The sequence below is a fragment of the Cherax quadricarinatus genome, chromosome 34 (assembly GCF_038502225.1).
Source record: "Cherax quadricarinatus isolate ZL_2023a chromosome 34, ASM3850222v1, whole genome shotgun sequence".
Lineage (NCBI taxonomy): Eukaryota > Metazoa > Arthropoda > Malacostraca > Decapoda > Parastacidae > Cherax > Cherax quadricarinatus.
The window spans coordinates 4619169-4643765 of NC_091325.1; the positions used below are offsets into that span (position 1 = coordinate 4619169).

Here is a 24597-nt window from a genome sequence, read left to right on the forward strand (position 1 = left end):
TCTTTTGAATATTAAATGTTTTACATAGTCTAGCAGTGCTGTACGACCCATATTATCATTATCAAAACTAAATGCTAAACCACCGGCATTATATAGCACTGCATATATGACCCATGATAGTTACCTGGAGGTTACCTGGAGGTTATTCCAGGGATCAACGCCCCCGCAGCCCGGTCCATGACCAGGCCTCCCGATGGATCAGGGCCTGATCAACTAGGCTGTTACTGCTGGCCGCACGCAGTCCAACGTACGAGCCACAGCCCGGCTGATCCGGCACTGACTTTAGGTATCTGTCCAGTTCTCTCTTGAAGGCAGCCAGGGGTTTATTGGCAATTCCCCTAATGCTTGATGGGAGGCTGTTGAACAGTTTTGGGCCCCGGACACTTATGGTGTTTTCTCTTAGTGTACCAATGGCGCCCCTACTTTTTATTGGGGGCATTTTGCATCGCCTGCCCAGTCTTTTACTTTCGTAGGGAGTGATTTCTGTGTGCAGATTTGGGACCTATATGTGGTTTCAGGGGTCGAGTCACACATGTATATTATACGTATGTCTGTGTGTTTATATAGACAATGCTGGAGGGCAAGTTTCACCAAGAGTTAACTTGTATTACAAAGATTCATGCAGTGCATATGTACTGTATAAACGCTATATATATTATATCCATATTCCTCTTTCTATCACACCCCACCCCTCTCCCTGCCTCCTATGTATAATTTCTCTTATCCTCACTCGATGATGGAGATTTATTAAAAAAAATCCATTTCTTGTAAATATGGGATAGGCTATCCTGAGATATGGCAATTCCCAAATGATATCAGATCTAACTATGCTGGAACAACCTTTGCGGTACTGTAGCTGATGAACTCTTGCTGCTAAGATTGATATCCTCACAGCGCTGTATAACCCTTGTGAGTTTAGGAATGTCGTAGAACAATGATTCTTGTACCATTGTGTTGCCAAAGAGTTAAGCTATTTTTCTGTAAGATTAACTCAATTTATGAATTTTTCGCCCCTCAAGGAAGGTTCCTTGATGTTGGTGAGGGGCTCTTGATTTAGGGAATTGGATCTGTGCTCCAGTTCCCCGAATTAAGCCTGAATGCCTTCCACATCCCCCCCCAGGCGCTGTATAATTCTCCGGGTTTAGCGCTTCCCCCTTGATTATAATAATAATAATAATGTGAATTTTTCGACAAAATTTTTTCGTTCGCGCTGAGCCCGCTCTAGGGGGAGAATTCCTTATAACTCAAATAAGGGATTAAAGTACACTACTAATGTATACATTCATTTTTAATTAGGTAAATGTTCCTCTGAATCCTTGGATCAAGAGCCACTGCTAAACAACGAAAATTGCTAGGTTGGCGGGAAGCAGCAGCCAATTAAAGCCACGATTTAACCTATGACGTCACAGACTCGACGGCCAAGACCCAGTAGCCAATCAAGAGTTGTGACGTCACTGTTGAGGATGTATACATCATGGTTGATCAGCCAATGAAAGTGCTCAGAGGCTCCTACGTCACAGTCTGGTGGTGGTGCATGTCCCCGTAAACTTGCGCCTCAGTCATGCGCGGAAGATGACGTAGGGGTGTCCGCTCCTCTCCTCTGGTAAGCATTTTTCCTTCATATCGCCTAAATTACTGGTTGTTTTCATTAACTAATGCTTTTACATGGTCATAAACAGTATATATATCTTTTAAAGTAATTGTGCAATTATTGATTTTTGTTCCAATAAATTTGTTGAAACTAAGTTCAGCAGCTAACTTTATATGGTAAGTGCTAACTATATTATATGGTCACTTATGTAACTTGCACTTGTCACCATTTATTACGTCACTACCACTTATAAGTGCTGGTTTATGATGGGTTGAAACATTAACAAGAGGTCGTTTAGTGTAAATTGTCACCACCACTTGTGAGTTGTAACTTGTCACTTTACCACATACAAGAGGAAAGTTTAACTTATGTCACTAGTAAGTGGTAAGTTGTCACTATCACTTGAGTGGTTTAGAGTAACGCCCCTGTAACACTTCTTATAGTGGCGCAGTAATGTGCGCCGATAAATTAGCGCCAATGTTTATAATACATGTTAGGACCATTAAGATATTAATCATATAAAATATTTCCTTATTCTAGGCTACTTCTACTTTAATATATTTATTTTTATTAGGGGGAGATTGCTCCAAATCCTTGGATCAAGAGCCCATCACCTGCCAGGTGTATGCATGTCACGGCTCTGGCCACAGCCAATGAAAACGAGAGTTAATAAGTTGGCGGAAAACAGAAGCCAATTACAGCCTAGATTTAACCTATGACGTCACGGGTTCGAGCGCCAAAACCCAGCAGCCAATCAGCATTCGTGACGTCACTTGAGCCAATCAGCGCACAGTGGTGGTGGTGCGGGAGCCTGAACTTTATCAAGTCAAGCGCGGGAGATGACGCGAGGGCGCGCGCTCTTCTGGTAAGAATTTTTCCCATATTTCTCCTAAATTACTTGGCATTTACATTGTTTTTACATGGTAATATAAAGTGTGTGTATATCTGAAATAGTAATACTGCAAAATATGGTAAGTAACTTTTAATGTCACTACTTAAGTGGCAGTGAATTGTCATGTACCACTTATGTAAGTTATCACTAGCACTAAACGGTAAATTGTCTACAAATTGTAAGTGGTTGGTAGTAACGTATGTCGTTTTACCACTTTGTCGTTTATGGTTGTAACTTGTCACTTATAAGTGGTCGTTTATGGTCTTGTAATTTGTCACCACCAATTAAGTGGTAATTTAGTACGGCATCACAATACCACTTGAATGTTGTCAATTATAATTGTACCTTTTACACTTTATCACTTACGTAAGTGGTCGTTAGTTTATATATTCTGGAAGTGGCCTTTAATATCACCTTGACGGGCAGGGTCTTGATCCAAGGAATCTGAACCACTATTTCCTGTAGTGACTTCCATTCCCCAGGCACTGTATGACCCCCATACGGGTTTAGCGCTTTACAGTAAATGCCACGGCACAGCATGTGCGCTCAGTTGACGCCATTAACTCGCGTTCTTGGCGCCAGTGTGTGAAATCCGCTCTAGGAAGCGCAAAGCCAGGTCACTCAGCCCCCCAAATGATTAATGAGTTTCAAAACTTAACCACGCGTGGGTCAAGTGTATATATACACTTGAAATGTTTATATATATGTATATATACTCGGTGTATATACATTGAGATTCAGAATATAAAAATATTTTCTCATTTCTGGACTATTTCTATATATAATTGCTTTTATTGGCGGGGGGTGCTCCAAATCCTTGGATCAAGAGCTCATCAAAATGTCCTGGCCACAGCCAAATACAAAGTTGGCGGGAAGCAGCAGCCAAATACAAAGTTGGCGGGAAGCAGCAGCCAAATACAAAGTTGGCGGGAAGCAGCAGCCAAATACAAAGTTGGCGGGAAGCAGCAGCCAATTAGTCTCGAGTTAACCTATGACGTCACAGGTTCGAGCGCCAAGACCCAGCAGCCAGTCAGTAATCGTGACGTCACTTGGCCAAACACGTCACTGTCGATCAGCCAATCACTTCAGCGGCTCCTACATGACTGGTGGTGGTGCGGGAGCCCGCGAAAACTGGCGCCTCAGTCATGCACGGGAGAAAATGGCGGGGGCGGGGGGTGCGCACTCTGGTAATTTTATCCTCATTTCTTCAAAATTACTGGTCGTTTACATTAACTAATGCTTTTACATGGTTATATAAAGTAAATATATCTGAAGTAATAATTTTGTAAAATATGGTAACTTATGTCTACATAAGTGGTTGTCAATTGTCACGTACCACTTACATAAGTGGTTGTAACTTGCCACTTTACCTCTAATAATTGGTATGTCATACCAATTATAAGTAATTGGTTGTAACTTTGTCATTACCACTAATGTTAAGTTGTAAGTGTTAAGTTGTAATTTGTCATTTTACCCCTTACAAGTGATCGTTTATGATCGATTGTAACTTGCCACTTTACCATTCACTGCCACTTAAGTGATCGTTTATTTTAAATTTTCTGGACCATGGCCACGGTGGGAGGATCTTGATCCAATGAATCCGAGTCACCATTCCCAGTAATGAATATATTCCATTCCCCAGGCTATGGGGGATAATTCCACTCCCCAGGGGCTATGGGGGATATTCCATTCCTCGGGATATATTCCATTCCCCAGGGGCTATGGGGGATATATTCTTTCCCACGCTCTACGGGGGATATATTCCATTCCACGGGCTCTGCGGGGGATATATTCCATTCCCCAGGGGTTGTGGGGATTGATGTAAACTTGAAATGTGTGCGTATATAGCATATCAATGTGTATGTATATACTTGTTCCCTGTATGTGTGCATTGAGAGATTCAGTATACAAAATATTTTCTCACTTATTCTGGGATATTTCTACATTATAAATGTTTTATTTGGTTTTTATTAGGGTAAGGTTGCTCCAAATCCTTGGATCGAGAGTCCATCACCAGCACTCAAAAAACAAATTGCTAAGTTGGCGGGAAGCAACAGCCAATTACAGCGTAGATTTAGCCTGACGTCACGGGCTTGAGCGCCAAAACCCAGCAGTCGTGACGTCACTGTTGATCAGCCAATGAGAGCGCTCAGATTACTACGTCAGTCTGGTAGTGGTGCCGTACCATGCGTGGGAGGAGTGAGGGCGCGCGCTCCTCTGGTAAGACATATTTTCCTTTATTTCTCCTAAATTACTGGCTATTTGTTATTAGTGGATTTACATGGTAATACAAACAGTATGTATATATAATCTGTAGTAGTAATTCTGTGAAATTATTTTTATATCACTACTATAAATTTTAATTGAAATTATTATTAGCTGAAGCATTAATTTATTATCCAGCGTTTTATATATGGATTTTGTTGCCATGGATACGTGAATATGGTGGATGTCTTGTTGAATTATTCTAGTAAACTAAGATTTAAATGTCATAGTATGGTTTTTTTTTTTTTTTGTAATTACTGATTTTAATGTTTATTATTTTAAACTGATTTAAAGTTGATATTATATTTTTTTGCAGTTGCCATGTTTTAAGTTGATGCAAGTTAAATTTATTCATATTTTCCAAAATCTTTTTTTTTTTTTGGGGGGGGGGTGTTGACCCTTTGAGATCCTAACTGTGTATGACCCTTGTAGGTTTAGCGGTTCTTTATGGTTATATTACCCTTGTAGGTTTAGCGCTTCTTTATGGTTATATTACCCTTGTAGGTTTAGTTCTTTATGGTTATAATGTATGACCCTTGTAGGTTTAGCGCTTTATGGTTATATATGACCCGTTGGGTTTAGTTATTAGTTATGATTATAATTTTTAAAAATTGATTTAGGAACTTCTTAATTTTGAGATGATTTAAAGCTGAACACCTGTTCAATATTACTGGACTTTGGTTAATATTTTAGGTATTAAAAGTATTCTTGACAGGTGGTGCATAGGTTACATGCAGCCTTAATGACCGTGTAGTAAAAAGGCTTTAAACCCAATACCCTAGTGGGTTTAGTGCTTTTTGATTATTAAACCCAGCAAATCATGACGTTCGTGAAGTATATAGACTTTAGGCCCAATAAATTATGACCTTTGTGTAGTAGATAGGCTTTAAACCCAGTAAACCATGACCTTCATGAAGTAGATAGGTTTTAAACTCAATGAAGCAATTATGACTTGTGTAGTAGATAGGCATTAAACCCAATAAATCATGACCTTCGTGTAGTAGATAGGCTTTAAGCCCAATAAATCCATCATAACCGTGTAATAAGCTTTTAACTCGGTAAATCACAAATAACCTCTGTGTAGTAGTAGGCTTTAAACCCAATAAATCATGACTTGATTAGTAGATAGGCTTTAAACCCAATAAATTATTAGTGACCTTTGTGTAGTAGGCTTTAAACCCAATAAATCATGACCTTTGTGTAGTAGATAGGCTTTAAACCCAATAAATAAATCATGACCTTTGTGTAGTAGATGGGCTTTAAACCCAATAAATCATGCCCTTTGTGTAGTAGATAGGCTTTAAACCCAGTAAATAAATTATAACCTTTGTATAGTAGATAGGCTTTAAACCCAATAAGTCATGACCATGTAGTAGATAGGCTTTAAACCCAATCCATCAATGGTGTTTGCAGTACATTCCATTAAAATATAAAATTGTTATACAGTTGACCCCGACTTGCAGTATTAATCAGTTCCTGAGAGCACATTGTAAGACGAAATTATTGTAAGTCGAATTAATTCTCCCCATAAGAAATAAAGGAAATCAAATTAATCCATTCAAGACGCCCAAAAGTATGAAAAAAAAAAAGTTTTACCACATGAAATATACATTTTCCTAAACACACAAAGGAGGATACATGCACAATATATATTGTGCTTGTACTAGTGTACTAAATGAAGATTAAATGACACCTTCATCGATAATGTAGTGATGACTGTCCTGGGAGTGCCTTTTCCTCCTGAGTAATGTAGGTCCTGTTTGGCATTTTCTTCCAGAACAGGCCTTATCACACTGTGTATGCCACTACGATTCTTAAATCTCTCAAACCAATCTTTGATGGCCTTAAATTTGCCAATATGAGCACTAGTTCCAGGCATTTTTTCCTGTTCACCTGGGTGTTAGTCGACTGGTGTGGGTCGCATCCTGGGGGACAAGATTAAGGACTCCAATGGAAATCAGTTAGTCCTCGATGACAATCTGACTTTCTTGCATTATCCTGGGTGGCTAACCCTCTGGGATTAATTGTTTCTCGGTATTCTCGATAAGCCACACCAATAACACTCTCTCCCCATCTTCGAGTAGTACAGCTGACCGTGGTACGATAGTATTTCTCACCCTTTTTACCACAGGGTTGGCACTAGAAGCTTTCTTTGGGCCCATGGTGGCCTTTTTAGCAGTTACAAGCACTAACCATGCAACCGTGTCTGCCCTGGCTTGTAAAGTCACACAAGCTCAGCTGAGGCTTTTAGACAAGAGACGTGTGAACGCTACGGGATGAATGATGCAAGTTTTTCAACGCATGTTGGGGTCAAATTTTTATGCTGACACGCATCATAAGTCGGTTTTAACATACATTACATTTAGGACATCAAAAGTTTGGGGTCCACTGTATATGAAATAATATTCTCATTGCTAATCTTTAAAATTTTATATATATTTCTTAGGTTTGACACTTCTTTATATAATAGGTATAATATGTAATAGTAATAGTAAGAATATTACTTTTCTGATTAATAATATTGTAATTAGTACATTGGACCCTCGAATTTCATGATTAATCCGTTCCAGAGAGTCTGCTGAAAGTTGAAATTCATGAACGGTGAAACCATTTTCCCCATAAGAAAGAATGAAAATCCAATTAATCCGTTCCAGACACCCAAAAATATTAAAAAAAAAAAAATTTCAAATTAAATAGATTTACATACAGAAAACAATGAGAAATAAATACACATATATAAAATATTACACTTACCACTTCTGGGTGGATGGAAGATGGGAGGAAGGGAGAGGAAGAAGGTACACTATTGTTTGGAAGGGGAATCCCCTTCCATAAAGACTTCAGGTACCAAGTCCTTTTCCAGGGTTACTTCACTTTGTTTTTTTTTTAATGGCACTGTGACCAGCTTGTCACTGGACCCCTGTTGCACAAAATATCTGTCCAGAGAGCTCTGTTTCTGGCATGTCATTGAAACATCCCTAAAATGGGACACAACATTGTCATTGTACATGTTGCCCAACACAGCCTGCAACAGCTTTGTCAGGGTGAAGTTCATCCATAAGGGTTTGCACTTCAATCCACTTTGCACAAATGTCCTTAATCTTTGAAGAAGGCAGCTTCCTCCATCTATTCCTCCTCTGAAGAAAATTCCTGAGCTGTGGTCTGTTGGTGTTGCAGATGAAGCTCTTGCAGTTCTGTAGTGGTTAGCTCTTCATCGTGGTCCTCCAACTCTTCCACATCCTCGAAACTCACATCCAACCCTATGGAATTCCCCAATGCCACAATACCTTCCACAACTGGCATAGGCTCCTCAGGGTTAGCCTCAAACCTTTCAAAATCCTTCTTGTACACATTCAGGTCACAATTTTCTCCAAGCAGAGTTCAAAGTCCTGCAAGTCACTCCCTCCCAAGCCTTACCCGAAAGGTTTATGCAGTGGAGGATATTGAAGTGATCTTTCCGGAAAACTCTTAGGGTCAATTCAGTGTCTGAGGTCGCTTCACAGCACTTTTCAAACAGTGCTTTGGTGTACATTTTTTCGAAGTTTGAAATGACCTCCTGGTCCATGGGCTGGAGGAGAGAAGAGTGGTATTAGGGAGCAAAAACTTCACTGTGATGAAATGAAACTCCTGCACCATTTGCTCTTCAAAGTCTGGAGGATGAAATGGAGCATTGTCCATTACCAAGAGGCACTCGAGTTCCAATTTATTTTCCAGGAGGTATTTCTTCACACTGGGGTCAAACACTTCATTGAACCAATCGAGGAAAATGTCCCTCGTGACCCATACCTTACTGTTAGCCTTCCACATCCCTCAAATTAGACTTGGTGACCTGGTTTTTTTGAAAACACTGGGATTTTCAGTGATACACCAGTTAAGGCTTTACTTTGCAATCCCTGCTAGCACTACTAGAAAACATGAGAGCTAGCCTGTCTTTCATAGGCTTGTGTCCTGGCAATGCTGTTTCCTCCTTCGTGATGTAGGTCCTCTTTGGCATTTCCTTCCGAAACGGGCCTGTTTCGTCACAATTGAATACCTGTTGGGGTTTGAATTGTTCAGTCTCTGTACCCCTTTAATTCCTGAAAATATTTTTCAGCCGCTTTTTTGTCAGAACTGGCAGCCTCGCCATGCCTTACCACACCGTGTATGCCACTATGCTTCTTAAATCTCTCAAACCAGCCTTTGCTGGCCTTAAAATCACAAACAGCACTTGTTGCAGGCATTCTTTTTTACGAGATCATGCAACTGCCTTACCTTTTCACACATTGACTGCATAACACTATCTCCTACTAACTGTTTTTGGGTAATCCACACCAACAATATCCTCTCCACTTCTTCGAGGATTTGAAATCTCTTTTTTGTCAGCATGTCTACCCCTTTTGCAACAACAGCTTCCTTGATTTCCTTTCCCTTCGCCGTGATCGAAGTGATGGCTGAATGGTGTTTGCCATACATCCAGACAAGCTCTGAAAACTCCGCTTTCATATTTTTCAATTTCTTTCTTTAATTCAATTGTTCCTCAATTTCTTTACCAAAGGGCTGGCATTAGCTTTCTTTGGGCCCATGGTGACTTCTTTAGCAGTTGCAAGCACAAAAAAAACAGTGGATTATTATGAAATGTATCACATGAACCCTTGGGGTGGTCACTCTGATAAACATTGCCACAGTGTGTGAATGGTGCGGAAGTCTGGCTTTGTGTACGCGTTGACGCTGGGATGCCGTTCAGACGCATACCAGATGTTTGCCGAATCATGAGGTCCGTCATGAACCGTGAGGCTATATTTTGCTGAAAAAAATTGCTGAAAGTCGGATTTCACGAAAGTTGTGGCTACCGAAAGGCGGGGGTCCACTGTACTAGTCTTTCTATTAGTATTATTGACATTATTAGTATTAAAAAATTTTGTTGCCAGTAGGCTATAACCTAATATATTAAGCCTACCAGTTACTGCCTCGTGAGGTAATTTACAATTAAGATAAGATTTCGTTCGGATTTTTAACCCTGGATGGTTAGCCACCCAGGATAACACAAGAAAGGCAGTGCGTCTTCGAGGACTGTCTTATTTCCATTGTGGTCCTCAATTTTGTCTCCTCAGGATGCGACCCACACCAGTCGACTAACACCCAGGTACCTACTTGCTGGTAGGTGAACAGGACAACAGGTGTAAAAAAAATGTCAGTGTTTCTACCCCGCCGGGAATCGAACCTGGGCCCTCCATGTGTAAAGCAAGAGCTTTGCCATTGGGGTTACTATTTTTTTTTATAATAAACCAGTAGGTGGCATACAATGGGAGGTAATGATCTATTGGAATGGACTCTTGATTCAGTTCCTTGAATCAAGAGCCCTTCACTAGCATTAAGGAACTCTCCCTTTAAAAGGAGTAAATCAGATTTGACTTGCAAGATTTTTTTGTTACTAAATTTAAATTTACAGTGGACTCTCGGATTATGACATTAATCTATTCCAGAGTGTGTGTCTTTAACCGAATCTGTCATAATCTGAATTAATTTTCCCCATGAGAATTAATGGAAATCCAGTTAATCTGTTCGACACCCAAAAGTATTAAACAAAATAATTTTTTTCACATGAAATAATAATAATTTTATTTCTTTGTAAAGGTTACAATGTGTAATTACAATTTTGATTTTCTAAGTACAAAGATAGCCACTATCATGCCGAGGCATTTTGGCAAACTAATCCTAATACATAGTAACTAATTAAAACTAGATAAGATAATAGTACATAGTAATTATTATTTAAAACTAAACACACAATAGTGGTTAGCTGTTTTACAATCTTATTTGGACTTCATAAATCTTATGTATACTTAGCACAAAATCTAATTTACAAGAAATGGTGCAGGTGGTAATATTTTATGGAATGGCAGAATTAAAAGCCATGAGGTCAATGATAAATCTAGCCAGTAGATGTTTGGTTGATTTAGTTAATATTGAGACAAGATGATTTTTTAGCAGTCCTAAATTTATAAGTTGTCTGGGGATCCTTGGCTTGTTCAGGTAGCAATTTCCAGATCTTTGGGCCTTTTATGTGCACAGCATTCTTGCATAGCTCGAGTTTTACTCGAGGGATGTTGAAAAGGGCCTTATGCCTTGTATTGTGACTGCATTCTGTTGTAACTGTCGAGGAGTAGTTTTAGGGGAGGGTTTAGAGTGGAGTTTAAAGTTCTGTATATGTAGTAGGCACAATAATAAGAGTGTATGCTTTGTATATTAAGCAAGTTGTCTTGAAAAGTGGTGGGGTGTGCTGTCTAGCACAGGAGCTGATTATCACCCGCACAGCAGCTTTTTGTTGGATTATTAAGGGTCTAAGGTGGTTGGCTGTGGTTGAGCCCCAGGCACATATACCATAAGTGAGGTAAGGATATATTAGAGTGGTACAAGGTAAGGAGAGTCGTTTGTGATACATAGTAGCGTATCTTGGAAAGGATTCCTACTGATTTGGAAATTTTCTTGGCTATGTGATGGGTGTGGGACTGAAATTTAAGATTACAGTCAAGGAGAAGACCTAGAAATTTGCCCTGTGTGTCTTGATATAGGGGAACCATTTAACAGTATGTAGAGTTGAATATTTGAGGCTCTGTTGCCAAACAGCATGAAGTAACTTTTTCTATGTTAAGTGTGAGTTTGTTGGTCATCATCCAAGCATATATCTTTAGCAGTTCATTGTTTAGTGTTTTCAAGCACAGCTTGGTCTGAATGGGAGTAGACATGTGTAGTGTCATCTGCAAATAGAACTGGTGTAAGGAGTTGGGATGCATTGGGGAGATCATTGATGTAGATGAGAAAGAGGAGTGGGCCTAGGACACTACCTTGGGGTACTCCTACAGCTACAGGTTGGATAGCGGAGTTGACTCCATTTGCATGCACATACTGGTGTCTGTTAAGAGAATTATAGGTAGTCTAGAGAATGTCCTCTTATGCCATAATGATAGTTTGAGGTGCAAGAGATTGTGGCCAGCTGTGTCAAACGCTTTTCTTAGGTCGATAAAGAGCTCCAGGGGATATTCATTCTTATCGAGAGCTGTATATATTAGGTCAAGCATCATTCATGCTTTTTTTTTTTTTTTTTTTTTTTTCTAAATCCAAACTGGGACGGGTTAAGTATGTTGTTGGATGTAAGGTAGGAGTAAAGTCGCTTGTGTATTATTTTTTCAAATATCTTGGATAGTATAGGCAAGTTTGCTATGGGTCTGTAATTGTTCAGATCAGTTGAATCTCCACCTTTGTGGATTGGGGTGACCCTTGCTGTCTTGAGTATGGATGGGAAGGTTGAGGAAGCTATAAATTTGTTAAACATTGTTGCAATAATGGGCAACAGTTCTGGTGCAGCTTTTTTATATATGAACGGTGGCAAGTTATCTAGATCACCTGATTTGTTTTTTAATGATTTAATGATGAGTGAGACTTCAGTGGGATTAGTTTGAGCTAGGAATAGAGTACTATTTGGATAGTTGCCAGTGAGGTACTCACTCGGAAGGGTATTTGAGCTAGGAATTTGGCTCGCTAGCTTTGATCCTATGGTAGAGAAGAAGACATTAAATTTGTCGGCCGTGTCTATAGGTTGCATGTGAGGTTCATCTGGTTTAGTTAAGTCTATCTCTAATTCCAGTCGATTTTCTTGAGCCCAAAATTTTGGAGAGGGTTTACCAGGTACTTTTCATGTCACCTTTCATTTCACTAAATCCATTTTCATATGTACATTTGCTTTGATTTACGTATTAGTTTTGCGAGTATTGATGTGTATCTTTTAGTAAATTCTTTAGTAATTAAGCCTAACCTGAACTGCTTTTTAGTTTGGTGTTTTTTATTAAGAGATTTTAGGATACTTCTAGTTAGCCATGGGCCATTTAGCCTCTTTTCTGTGACTTGTTTCATTTTGACTGGGCAATGTTTGTTGTAGAGATTTAGGGTTTTATGTAAAAAAAAAATTGGTATCTTTATCGATATTATTACTGTCATTTAGCGCTCTCTGCCAATCAATGGCACCTAGTGCTAGTTTTAGGTTGTTTATCGATGTCTCGTCATGCAGGTGAAATGAGACCTTTCTTGTTTTCTTGAGGCAGTTTAGATAAGTTGGTTATGAGAAAGGTAGTATAGTGGTCTGTGGTGTTATCTGTGATTATACCTGCTTGTAGTGGGGATATTATGTTGGTCCAGATATGGTCGAGTAACGAGGCACTAGTGTCAGAGATTCTTGTTGACTTTGTTATAGGGGGTAGCAATAAGCTGTTGTTCATAGCATTTGTGAAATCAACTACTGGAGGGTCGGTTGCTTGGATAAGGTTGATGTTGAAATCTGCTAGCATCAGATGGTGTTTATTCAACTCTGACTCAATTATCATGTTTCTAAGGTTATTGCTAAAAGTGTAAGTGTTTGAGTATGGTAGTCTGTAGACTGCACCAACTGCTATAGGTTTCTTAAGTGTTCTTGATGTGAATTTAGCTATTATATATTCACTGTTTTCATTCCCTACATTAGTTGATTTCACATATTCTGGTTCATCAGGGTAATAGATGGCATTGCCTCCTCCTGATTGGCCGGGCCTACAGATATGTATGGCTGTGTAACCAGGTATGGTAAATATGTCTGTCAGATCTTGTCTGAGCCAGGTTTCAGTAAGTATAATGAAAGTTATAATAGCATTTAGAGACTTAAGTAGTGCAATGAGGTCATCAGTGCTTACTCAATGATCTAACATTGCAGTTGAAGACTGTAATGTTCTTGCTGACACTGAGAAGGGTATTAGCCTGACTAGCAGTGTAGTAATGGCAATTACTGTTTGGACTATGTGTGCTGTCCAATAAGAGGTTAATATCAGGATCGATACTTACATTCATAACGGGTACGTAGAGAAATAGCTGTTACAATTATTATAGAACAAAAAGACCAAAGCAATGATGTTAAAATATACATTTTCCTACACAGAATTTGTCCAGAGAACTCCGTTTCTGGCGTCTAAGATTTCCCTAAAATGAGAGACAACATTGTCATTGTCGATGTTGCCAGCATGGCCTGCAACATCTGTCAGGATGTTCATCCATGAAGGTTTGCACTTCAATCCACTTTGCACAAATGTCCTTAATCTTTGAATAAGGCAACTTCCTCCTCCTCTGAAGGAAATTCCTGAGCTGTGGTCTGTTGGTGTTGCACCTCAAGCTCTTGCATCTCTGTAGTGGTTAGCTCTTCGTCGTCTTCCACCAACTCTTCCATATTCTCGGCACTAACCTCCAACCCCATGGACTTCCCCAATGCCATAATAGATCCCGCAACTGGCATAGGCTTCTCAGGGTCAGCCCCAAACCTTCAAAATCCCCTTCTTGTACACATTCTGGCCACAATTTTCTCCAAGCAGAGTTCAAAGTCCTGCAAGTCATTCCCTCCCAAGCCTTACCTATAAGGTTTGTGCAACTGAGGATACTGAAATGATCTATCCAGAGCTCTCTTAGGGTCAGTTCAGTATCTGAGGTCACTTCAAAGCACTTTTGAAGCACTGCTTTGGTGTACAGTTTTTTGAAATTTGAAATGACCTGCTGGTCCATGGGCTGGAGGAGAGGAATGGTGTTAGGAGGCAGAAACTTGACTGATGAAATTAAACTCTGGTACCATTTTCTCTTCCAAGTCTGGAGGATGAGCAGGAGCATTGTCTAATACCAGGAGACACTTCAGTTCCAATTTATTTTCCATGAGGCATTTTTCAGTGGGGCCAAACACATCATGAAACCAATCATGGAATATGTCCCTCATGACCCATGCCTTACTGTTTGCTCTCCACATCACACACAATTTAGTCTTGACGACACTGTTTTTCTTGGTTTAGAAAGACACGTAAGCAAACACTATAACATTTATTAGAAAACGTTTCGGTCCTGGGACCTTGATCACTTCTAACATACAGAGGTAGAAGGACATTATATATATAGGCGGAGAGTGAGATGTGACGCATGTGACCTGAGGAATGTCATAAGAACATAAGAATGGAGGAACAGTAGAAGGCCTACTGGCCCATGCGAGGCAGGTCCTTATCAAAACAACCTCTACCTATGATGAGGACGGGTAGACGATGAAATCATGTGACTCCTGTGTTGTTGGGTTGGTGCTGCTTTAGTATCATGTATGCCAATGTTTTTGAAATTTTGTAGTTTCCAGTGTTGCGTTCTATAGTGTCAGTGACTGCGATTAGTGAGGCTTCTAGGCACCATCGGCGTCTGAGGTCTGGTTCGGCGAGAACGAGTTGTGCCTCATTCCAGTTCATCAAATGCCCCGTGGAGTCTGTGGAGGACACAGGCGTACCTTACATCGTCTCTGTTAGAAGCATTTCGATGCTCATTCAGGCGGACTGCAAGATTTCTGCCTGTCTCGCCTACATATTTCTTGGGACAGAACCCACAAGGGATAGTGTAGAAGCCTGCTTCTAATAAATATGTTAGTGTTTGCTTACATGTCTTTCTAAACCAACTTGTCGGTATTTATTACCAAGGTTTATACCAGTTTTTCTTAAACACACTGGGAGTTTCCGAGTGATACACGAGTAAAGGCTTCACTTTGCAATCCCAACTAGCATTACTATGAAACATGAGATTAAGCCTGTCTGTTATAGGCCTGTGTCCTGGGAGTGCCTTTTCCTCCTGAGTAATGTAGGTCCTGTTTGGCATTTTCTTCCAAAACAGGCCTGTTTCATAACTGAACACTTGTTGAGGTTTTAATTGTTCAGCCTCTATGTACCCCTTAAATTCCTGCACATATTTTTCAGCCGCTTTTTTTTTGTCAGAACTGGCAGCCTCACCATGCCATGTCACACTGTGTGCCACTATGATTCTTAAATCTCTCAAACCAGCCTTTGCTGGCCTTAAATTCATCAATATCAGCACTAGTTTCAGGCATTTTCTTAGTGAGATCATTATGCAACTGCCTTGCCTTTTCACATATAACTGACTGCGAAACACTATCTCCTGATAATTGTTTCTCGTTGATCCACACCAACAACAATCTCTCCACATCTTCGAGTATTTGTGATCTCTGTTTTGTGAGCATATTTCCACCTTTCACAACAACAGCTTCCTTGATTGCCTTTTTCTTGGCCAAGATAGTAGCGATGGTTGTATGGGGTTTGTTATACAACCTGGCCAGCTTGGAGACATGCACTCCACTTTCATATTTTGCAATGATCTCTTTCTTGAATTCAATAGTATTTCTCACCCTCTTTCTTTAGGCTCATGGTGACTTATTTAGCAGTTGCAAGCACTAAAAGCAATGGAATAATACAAAATTTATCGCATGTATGCGTGGAATCGTCTTCACTGGCTTGTAAACAACGGCACACGCTGTACATGGAGTGACGAGCCGCTCAATCCCCACAGACACATTTGGGACGAATGACTTTAACCGAGTTTTGTCATTAACCGAGCCAATATTTTGACGCAAAAACTTTACTTAATCTGAATTTTACGTAATCCGATGTTGTAATCTGGGGGTCCACTGTATCTCAAATATAAAGTGTTTGTAGTCCAGATATGGTACTTGTTTATGAAGTGTTTGCTGAGGTTTAATACCTGCTTATTATAATCAGTTATAATAAAAAAAGAAATGCTAAACCTACAAGGGTCAGACAGCTCAGACTACCTGGTTATATATTCACATCATTGCACAAAATTTGTCATCTTCCTTATAGTGGAGTAGTGGAAACAGATGCTATATTTCATGTGTACACTGAGTTGCAAGGTAATATTTTGTGAAGGTATTCAGGAAAAAAGGTTAGCTGGACTTGAGTCCTGGAGGTGGAAATACAATGCCTACAGTTTAAGAGGTTTGGGATATTTGCCGTTTGGAGTGACATCTGAACTGTCTTATCTGTGCACCTCTGCGAAGACGGTGATACTGTGAATGACGGTGAAAGTGTTTCTTTTTTGGGTCATCTTGCCTCGGTGGGAGACAGCCGGTGTGCGTGTGTATTCTTTCAACAAATCAGTCGTATCCCACCAAGGCGGGGTGGTGCCCCAAAAAGAAAAACGAAAGTTCTCTTTTTAAATTCAGTAATGTATACAGAAGGGGTTACTAACCCCTTGCTTCCCGCATTTTACTCTCCTCTTAAGGCACGCACGGCTTACACACTTCCCTATGAAGATGCGTGTGTGTGTGTGTGTGTATACAAGTATGTCGTGCCAAATAGGTAAAACTTGAGAGTTTGGCTTAAATAACAATGCTCTTCTTGCCGAATAAGGCAAGCAAAAATTTGTATATTCAATAATTTCACAATTTTGAACCTAACAAAAAAAAGTTTCATTGTTTATTAAATTATTGTAAACTTGCTAAATTAAATTGTGCTTGTTATAATAAGGTTAGGTAAGTTTTCTAAGGTTCTTTTGGTACATAATTTTTACATTAAATTAAAAAAATATTCCTTTAAGCATATAAGAGAAACTTTAGAAAGGACTTTATATATAAGAGGGTTGTATATAAATGTTAAATTTTAATCTCCCTGATAGTTGTCAAGTATTCTTGACAGTCAACAGGTTACATGCAAACTTAATTAAACCTTCATGTAGTAGATAGACTTTAAACTTGATAAAGTAACTAGAGTAATTAGCTTATTTCCAGTGCATTTTAAAATCCAAAATGTTTTCTGAAGCAACTTTTTTTTCCCCTTATTTGGTTTTAATTAGGCTATTAAAAATTCATTAAAAAATATGCTGCTCCTTCCTCAAAATTCATACAGTATTTGTATTTTTTTTTTTTTTTTTTTTTTTTTTTTTTTTTTTTTTTTTTTTTTTTTTTTTTTTTTTTTTTTTAACACATCGGCCGTTTCCCACTGAGGCAGTGGCCCAGAAAAGAAGAAAAGCATGAATCATCATTCACTCGATAGTAGTGATGGTGAATTAAGTCATGATGGTAAAGGTGTTAGGAATCATGAGGGTGTTAGGAATCATGATGGTGAGGGTGTTAGGAATATTGATGGGCTATTGAGCATGTTAGTTTGTGGAGCAGCAGCACACCTTCTCTAGTGTCACCCCTTGATGCTGGTAAGGGGCTCTTGATCTAGGGAATTGTATCTGTGCTCCAGTTCCCTGTGAATTGACTGAATACCTTCCATTCCCCCCCCCCCCCCCCCACACACACACATGCTGTATAATCTTACTTGGAGAGTTCTGGGGATCAACACCCATGCAGCCCGGTCTGTGACCAGGCCTCATGGTGGATCAGAGCCTGATCAACCAGGCTGTTACTGCTGGCTGCACACAATCCAACGTACGAGCCACAGCCCAGCTGGTCGGGTACCGAGTTTAGGTGATTGTCCAGTGCCTGCTTGAAGACAGCTAGGGGTCTATTGGTAATCCCCCTTATGTATGCTGGGAGGCAGTTGAACAGTCTCGGGGCCCCTGACACTTATTGTATTGTCTCTTCAATTCAATTCAATTCAAAGTTTATTCTCTATAAGGATTACAATGCTGAGTTTACAGAAATTTGGTTATTGTGTGGTTTACATGTAAAATTGTGATTACAGAGTGTATCACTAGAATGCTTAGCATGGCTAGGCATTTCGGGCAGACTTAGTTTTATTCTTAATTGTAAAATATTACAAATTATGAGGTAAGTTGGTATTATGGCTAAGTGACTAAATACTAGTTTGTGAGTTTAGCAATGTGAATGCTTTTGTTTTGGCACAGTACATAGTTTCAGTATTGGAGTATCACAGGATTCATTATTTTAAGATTGAGATTAATATTTCTGTTTATGGTCAAATGAGTGAGTGAGTGTAAGTGTGAACCACCAGGTGGTATTCGTGTAGTTAGTTGACGGGGTGTATCAGGGAGATAAGATGTTTTCTAATGGTAGTTTTGAAGGTGATGAATGTGTCTGCAGTTCTAGAGTTCTCAGGTAGGGTATTCCAGATTTTAGGGCCTTTGACATACATTGAATTTTTGTAAAGGTTTAGTCGGACACGGGGGATGTCGTAGAGATGTTTGTGTCTGGTGTTATGCCTGTGGGTTCTGTCACAACTATCAAGAAAGCGTTTTAGGTCAAGGTTGATATTAGAGTTTAAGGCCCTGTAGATGTAGATTGCACAGTAGTAAGTGTGGATGTACTGAACTGGGAGTAAGTTTAGGTCTATGAAGAGTGGGGGGGTGTGTTGCCAGGGATGGGATTTAGTGATTATTCTTACTGCAGCTTTTTGTTGGGTTATTATTGGCTTTAGGTGTGTTGCTGCAGTTAATCCCCAAGCACAAATAGCATAGGTGAGGTATGGATAAATGAGTGGTATAGTGTGAGAAGGGCATTTTGCGGCACGTAGTATCGTATCTTGGAGAAGATCCCAACCGTTTTGGATACTTTTTTGGTTATATGCTGGATATGGGTGCTGAAATTCAGGTTGTCAAGGTACAAGCCTAGGAATTTGCCCCCATTATTTCTGGTAATTAGAGTGTTGTCAATCTTAATGTTAATTTGTGCATCTCCTGCTCTGCTACCAAACATAATATAGTAGGTTTTGTCAGTGTTAAGCGTAAGTTTATTGGCTGTCATCCAAGTCGATATTTTAATCAGCTCCTCATTCACAATGGTGTTGAGGGTGGCAAGATTAGGGTGAGAGATGACATAAGTCGTGTCATTAGCAAAGAGAATGGGTTTCAGGTGTTGGGATACGTTTGGAAGGTCATTGATGTATATGAGGAAGAGCAGGGGACCAAGGACACTTCCCTGCGGAACTCCAGTATCAATAGGCCGTGTTGCTGATGCTGTGTCTTTAATGGTGACATACTGATACCTATTAGTAATGTAAGATTTGAAATAAGCAAGCGCATGGCCTCTTATACCGTAATGATCAAGTTTGTGGAGTAGGATGTCGTGGTCTACTGTGTCAAAAGCTTTTCTTGGGTCAATAAAAATTCCTAGTGGATATTCCTTATTTTCCAATGCTGTGTAAAGCAGATCTAGCATTTTTATGATTGCATCATTAGTGCTTTTATTTTTCCTGAATCCAAATTGGCAGGGGTTGAGTATGTTTTGAGCCGTTATAAATGAATACAGTCTCCTGTGCACAAGTTTCTCAAAGATTTTGGATAGCAATGGTAAGTTAGATATTGGCTTATAATTGTTTAAGTCTGTAGGGTCACCACCTTTATGTATTGGTGTAACCCTTGCCATCTTGAGTAGTTTCGGGAAGGTGCTAGTCTCTAGTGACTTGTTAAAAAGTAATGAAATAGCATGTGAAAGGACATGGGCCGCTCGCTTGTACAGTAATGGTGGGACATGAGACAGATTCCCCGAGTTACTTTTAAGTGACTTTATAATCTCAGTGACTTCCGTGGGCTCAGTTGGTGCAAGATAGAAGGAATTAGGGAAATTCCCATCTAGGTAGTCCCCGGCATGGGCATTGGTATGTGGGATTTTACTGGCGTGATTAGATCCTATGGTTGAGAGGAAGTCGTTTATCTTGTTAGCTGTGTCAGTGGGATGTAGTGGTGTTTCATTAGGTTTAGTTAGGACAATATTCTTGGTTTTTCTCAGTTTGTGGGTCCCTAGAATCTGAGAGTGTTTTCCAGGTCTTTTTTTATATCTCCTCTAGTGTCTGTGAATCTACTGTAGTAGTATAGTTGTTTGGCTTTATTACTTTGGTGAGAGCTGATGAATAGTGTTTAAGAATATCTTTGTGTATTAAGCCCTGTCTATATTGCTTTTCATATTGGTGTTTCTTGTCAATGGATTTCAGAATGGTGCTGGTTAGCCATGGGCAACCAAGCCGTTTGTTTGTGATCTGTTTTGTTTTTATAGGACAATGTTTGTTGTATAGTCTAAGTAATTTGTTAAGAAAAATGTCTGTCCAGTCATCAATACCATTGGCCTTGGAGAATTCTGTAGGCCAATCAACAGTCTCTAGGTCAGCTGTGAACTTCCTTACTGAGGCCTCGTCATGGAGTCTAAATGAGACTGTTGTATTCAAGTGGTTTACTAATGTTTGTCAGGAGGAAGGTAGGGTAGTGGTCTGTAGTGCTATCTGTGATTATCCCTGATTTAAGGGGGGCTAGTATATTGGTCCATATGTGGTCTATTATGGTTGCACTTGTCTCAGTGAGCCTGGTTGGTTTAGTTATTGTTGGTATGAGAAGTGTGTTGTTCATATTGTTGATGAAATCAGTTACAGGCTGATCATCTAGTAAGCCAAGGTTGATGTTGAAGTCTCCAGCTAAGAGAAGGTGGTGCTTATTCATTTGTCTGTTTGTTATTAGTGACTTTAATTTCTCACTGAAATTTGGGATGTTTGTGTGAGGTATCCGGTAAATGGCACCGATTGTTATAGGCGTCTTAAGGTTTTTTACAGTAAAATTAGCAAAAATGTATTTCCCATATTCATCACTAAAGCAAGTGGTGCTAAGACAAGATAATTGGTTAGAGTAATAGATTGCAATACCACCCCCAACTTGGTTTGGTCTGCAGTTGTGAATTGCTGTGTATCCTGGTAGAGGGTAGATATCTATTGTGTCCTGCTTAAGCCAGGTCTCAGTAAGAATGCAGGAGAAGGGTGTCTTTAGTGATTCAAGGAGTGCTAGGAGGTCATCAGTGTTTGCTTAAGGACCTTATGTTGTACTGATAGACTTTTAGCATTGTTTAGGATAGTGGTGGCTTGTGATGCTGTGTAATAAAGGCAGTTACTTTCCAATAGGTTTTGATTGGGTGTCAGATTATGGAAGTTTAGATCAGGGTCAACGTGATCAATCATCTTCTAGGTTTAAATTATGGTTATTTATATCCTGAGTTGTGTGTTGAGTTCTAGTACTGATATCTGTAGTGGTAGGAAGTTTGGACAAGTATATAGCTAGAGTATTTTGGTCATGTAGGGTATAGTCACTACTACACATAATGAAGTTGATGTCTGTGTTGTGCTGGAATGAACTAAAGTACAACTAGGTATAATCTAGTAATATAAAAATACAAATTAAAAATAGAACAAGACTCTCACTTGTAATTGCACTAAGGTCTAATAATGACCTTTGTGGAGTTTGTTTTGAGCTAGAATGAGCTATAGTACAATAGGTTTAATCTAATAATATAAAAATACAAATTAAAAATAGCACCAGTCTCTCACTAGTAATTGCACTATGGTCTAGTATAGTGAATTTGGTATTGACTATGTATTGAGCTAGAATGAGCTAGAGTAAAACTGTGATTAATATAATAAAGGAACAAGACTCAATTGTAATTGCACTAAGGTCTTACATAAGTTGTTTACAAGAATTAGAGTATAATTAGATTTAAATTGACAGGATAAAATACACAAATTAAGGTAGCAAAAGAATAAAAAAAATGGCAATGACTTGGTTATAATATGCTAGTAAGATGGTAGACAGGATAATATAAAAGTTGTAGTTGAAAATACTAGTTTAAAAAAGTATGGAATAAAAATGGTCAATAAAAAGTTTACAATAAGTTTGATCAATATAGTTTAAAGTAAAATTGGGCAATAATAGGGATTTAGAATAAAATTGGGCTAGTGACACCCCTGCTTTTCATTGGGGGGATGTTGCATCGTCTGCCGAGTCTTTAGCTTTCGTTGTGAGTGATTTTCGTGTGCAAGTTCAGTACTAGTCCCTCTAGGATTTTCCAGGTGTATATAATCATCTCTCTTGCCTGCGTTCCAGGGAGTACAGGTTTAGGAACTTAACCTTTTGCCCCCCTTTTCCCAACCTAACCTTTGGGCACGACCTACTTCCACATTGTACAAATGTGACACCACCTACGACTGCTGCACCTCTCCTGCCTACGGTTTATAAGCTACTTTTCCGCATATATGCCGCATTCTATTCAAGATTGATGGACTGACCATATCGACTTGAGGTTGAGGGACTGATTACCTCATTCTCCTCCTGTTCTTCACATTTCTCCTTTGTATGGACTGATGAAGCCACTGTGTGGCGAAACGTTTCCTCAATAAAGATACCCCCTAAAGTCTGTACCTGACCAGCTGGGCTGTGGCTTGTACGTTGGATTGCGTGCAGCCAGCAGTAGCAGCCTGGTTGATCAGGCTCTGATCCACCAGGAGGCCTGGTCACAGACCGGGCCACAGGGGCGTTGACCCCCAGAACTCTCTCCAGGTAAACCCAAGAGTTGCACATGTGTGTAATTTATCAACTGTGTCGGTTCTCTGAACCATTCATCTACAATCCTGTGCTACTTATGTATTTCCAGTATTTACCTTTTGATAGGCTTCATATTAGTCAAGTGAAATTGGCATTTTATCATTCCAGAAATCTGAACTTCTCAACCTCAGCAAGATATTTGAACTTCACAACCCCAGTAAGATATTTTAACTTCTCAACCCCAGCAAGATATTTGAACTTCACAACCCCAGTAAGATATTTTAACTTCTCAACCTCAGCAAGATATTTGAACTTCTCAACCCCTGGATGATTTCAGCAGTAACCTCATAACGCTTATATTGGGCAAGTAGTTAAACCAAGACAACTAACATGAAGTAAGATATTTCTTCATGTATTCCTTGCTGTGTACTTTACCTTCTGTTATATTTATTTTATATAAAACTGGTGTTTATAAGCTTTATATTTTGGGAACATGTTTGTGTGTGTTGCTCATACCTGCATGCTGCTCATACCAGGATGCTACCCCTGGGTGCTGCACGTACCCGGATGCTACACCTGGGTGCTGCACATACCCGGGTGCTATACCTGGGTGCTACACCTGGGTGCTGCTCATACCTGGGCTGTTTATACCCGGGTGCTGCTCATACCTGGGCTGTTTATACCCGGGTGCTGCTCATACCTGGGCTGTTTATACCTGGGTGCTGCTCATATCCAGGTGCTACACCTGGGTGCTGCTCATACTTAGGCTGTTTATACCTGGGTGCTGCTCACACCTGGGTAGCACTTGGGCTATCAGCCTGGGTAGCACTGGGGCACTATCAGCCTGGGTAGTGCTTGGGCTATTATCAGCCTGGGTAGTGCTTGGGCTATTATCAGCCTGGGTAGCACTTGGGCTATCAGCCTGGGTAGCACTGGGGCACTATCAGCCTGAGGCTACTGTCACCCTAGGTAGTACTGTCCTGCTTAATGTATGAAACTGCCTCTTGCAATTATTTAAACTGCCAGCCATATTGTTTTAAACCATTTTATACTGCCAAGTGTTTTATACCTTTTAATGTTTTATACCTTCTAATGTTTTATACCTTCTAATGTTTTATACCTTCTAATGTTTTATACCTTCTAATGTTTTATACCTTCTAATGTTTTAATCTTCTATTGTATTATATCTAATGTTTTAATCTTCTATTGTATTATATATCTAATGGTTTAATCTTCTAATGTTTTATATAATGGTTTAATCTTCTAATGTTTTATACCTTCTAATGTTTTATATCTAATGTTTTATGCCTTCTAATGTTTTATATCTAATGTTTTATGCCTTCTAATGTTTTATCTGTTTTATGCCTTCTGATGTTTTATATCTTCTAATGTTTTATATCTTCTAATGTATTATATCTAATGTTTTAATCTTCTAATATTTTATATCTAATAATGTTTTATATCTAATGTTTTTTGTTTTGTTTTATACTGTTTTATATTTTAATGTTTTATTTCTAATGTTTTATACCCAATGTTTTATACATTCTAATGTTTTATACCCAATGTTTTATACATTCTAATGTTTTATACCCAATGTTTTATTCTAATGTTTATATTTTCTGTTTTATATATGTTCTAATGTTTCATGTATTTTGTTTTATATTTATAATGTTTTATATTTTCTAATTTTTATATCTCCTGTTTCATATTTATATTTCCTAATGTTTCATATTTATATTACAATGTTTTATACCTGTTTTATATT

At 39.2% G+C, this 24597-nt stretch overlaps 1 long non-coding RNA gene across 1 annotated transcript; it reads left to right on the plus strand.

The window, feature by feature from the left end:
• Positions 1–1362: 1362 nt before the first annotated feature.
• Positions 1363–23994, plus strand: LOC128693639 (uncharacterized). Its single transcript, XR_011392769.1, has 4 exons — positions 1363–1603; positions 2166–2456; positions 4458–4703; positions 23001–23994. It is a non-coding gene; the product is annotated as an uncharacterized lncRNA (long non-coding RNA).
• The last annotated feature ends 603 nt before the right edge of the window (positions 23995–24597 follow it).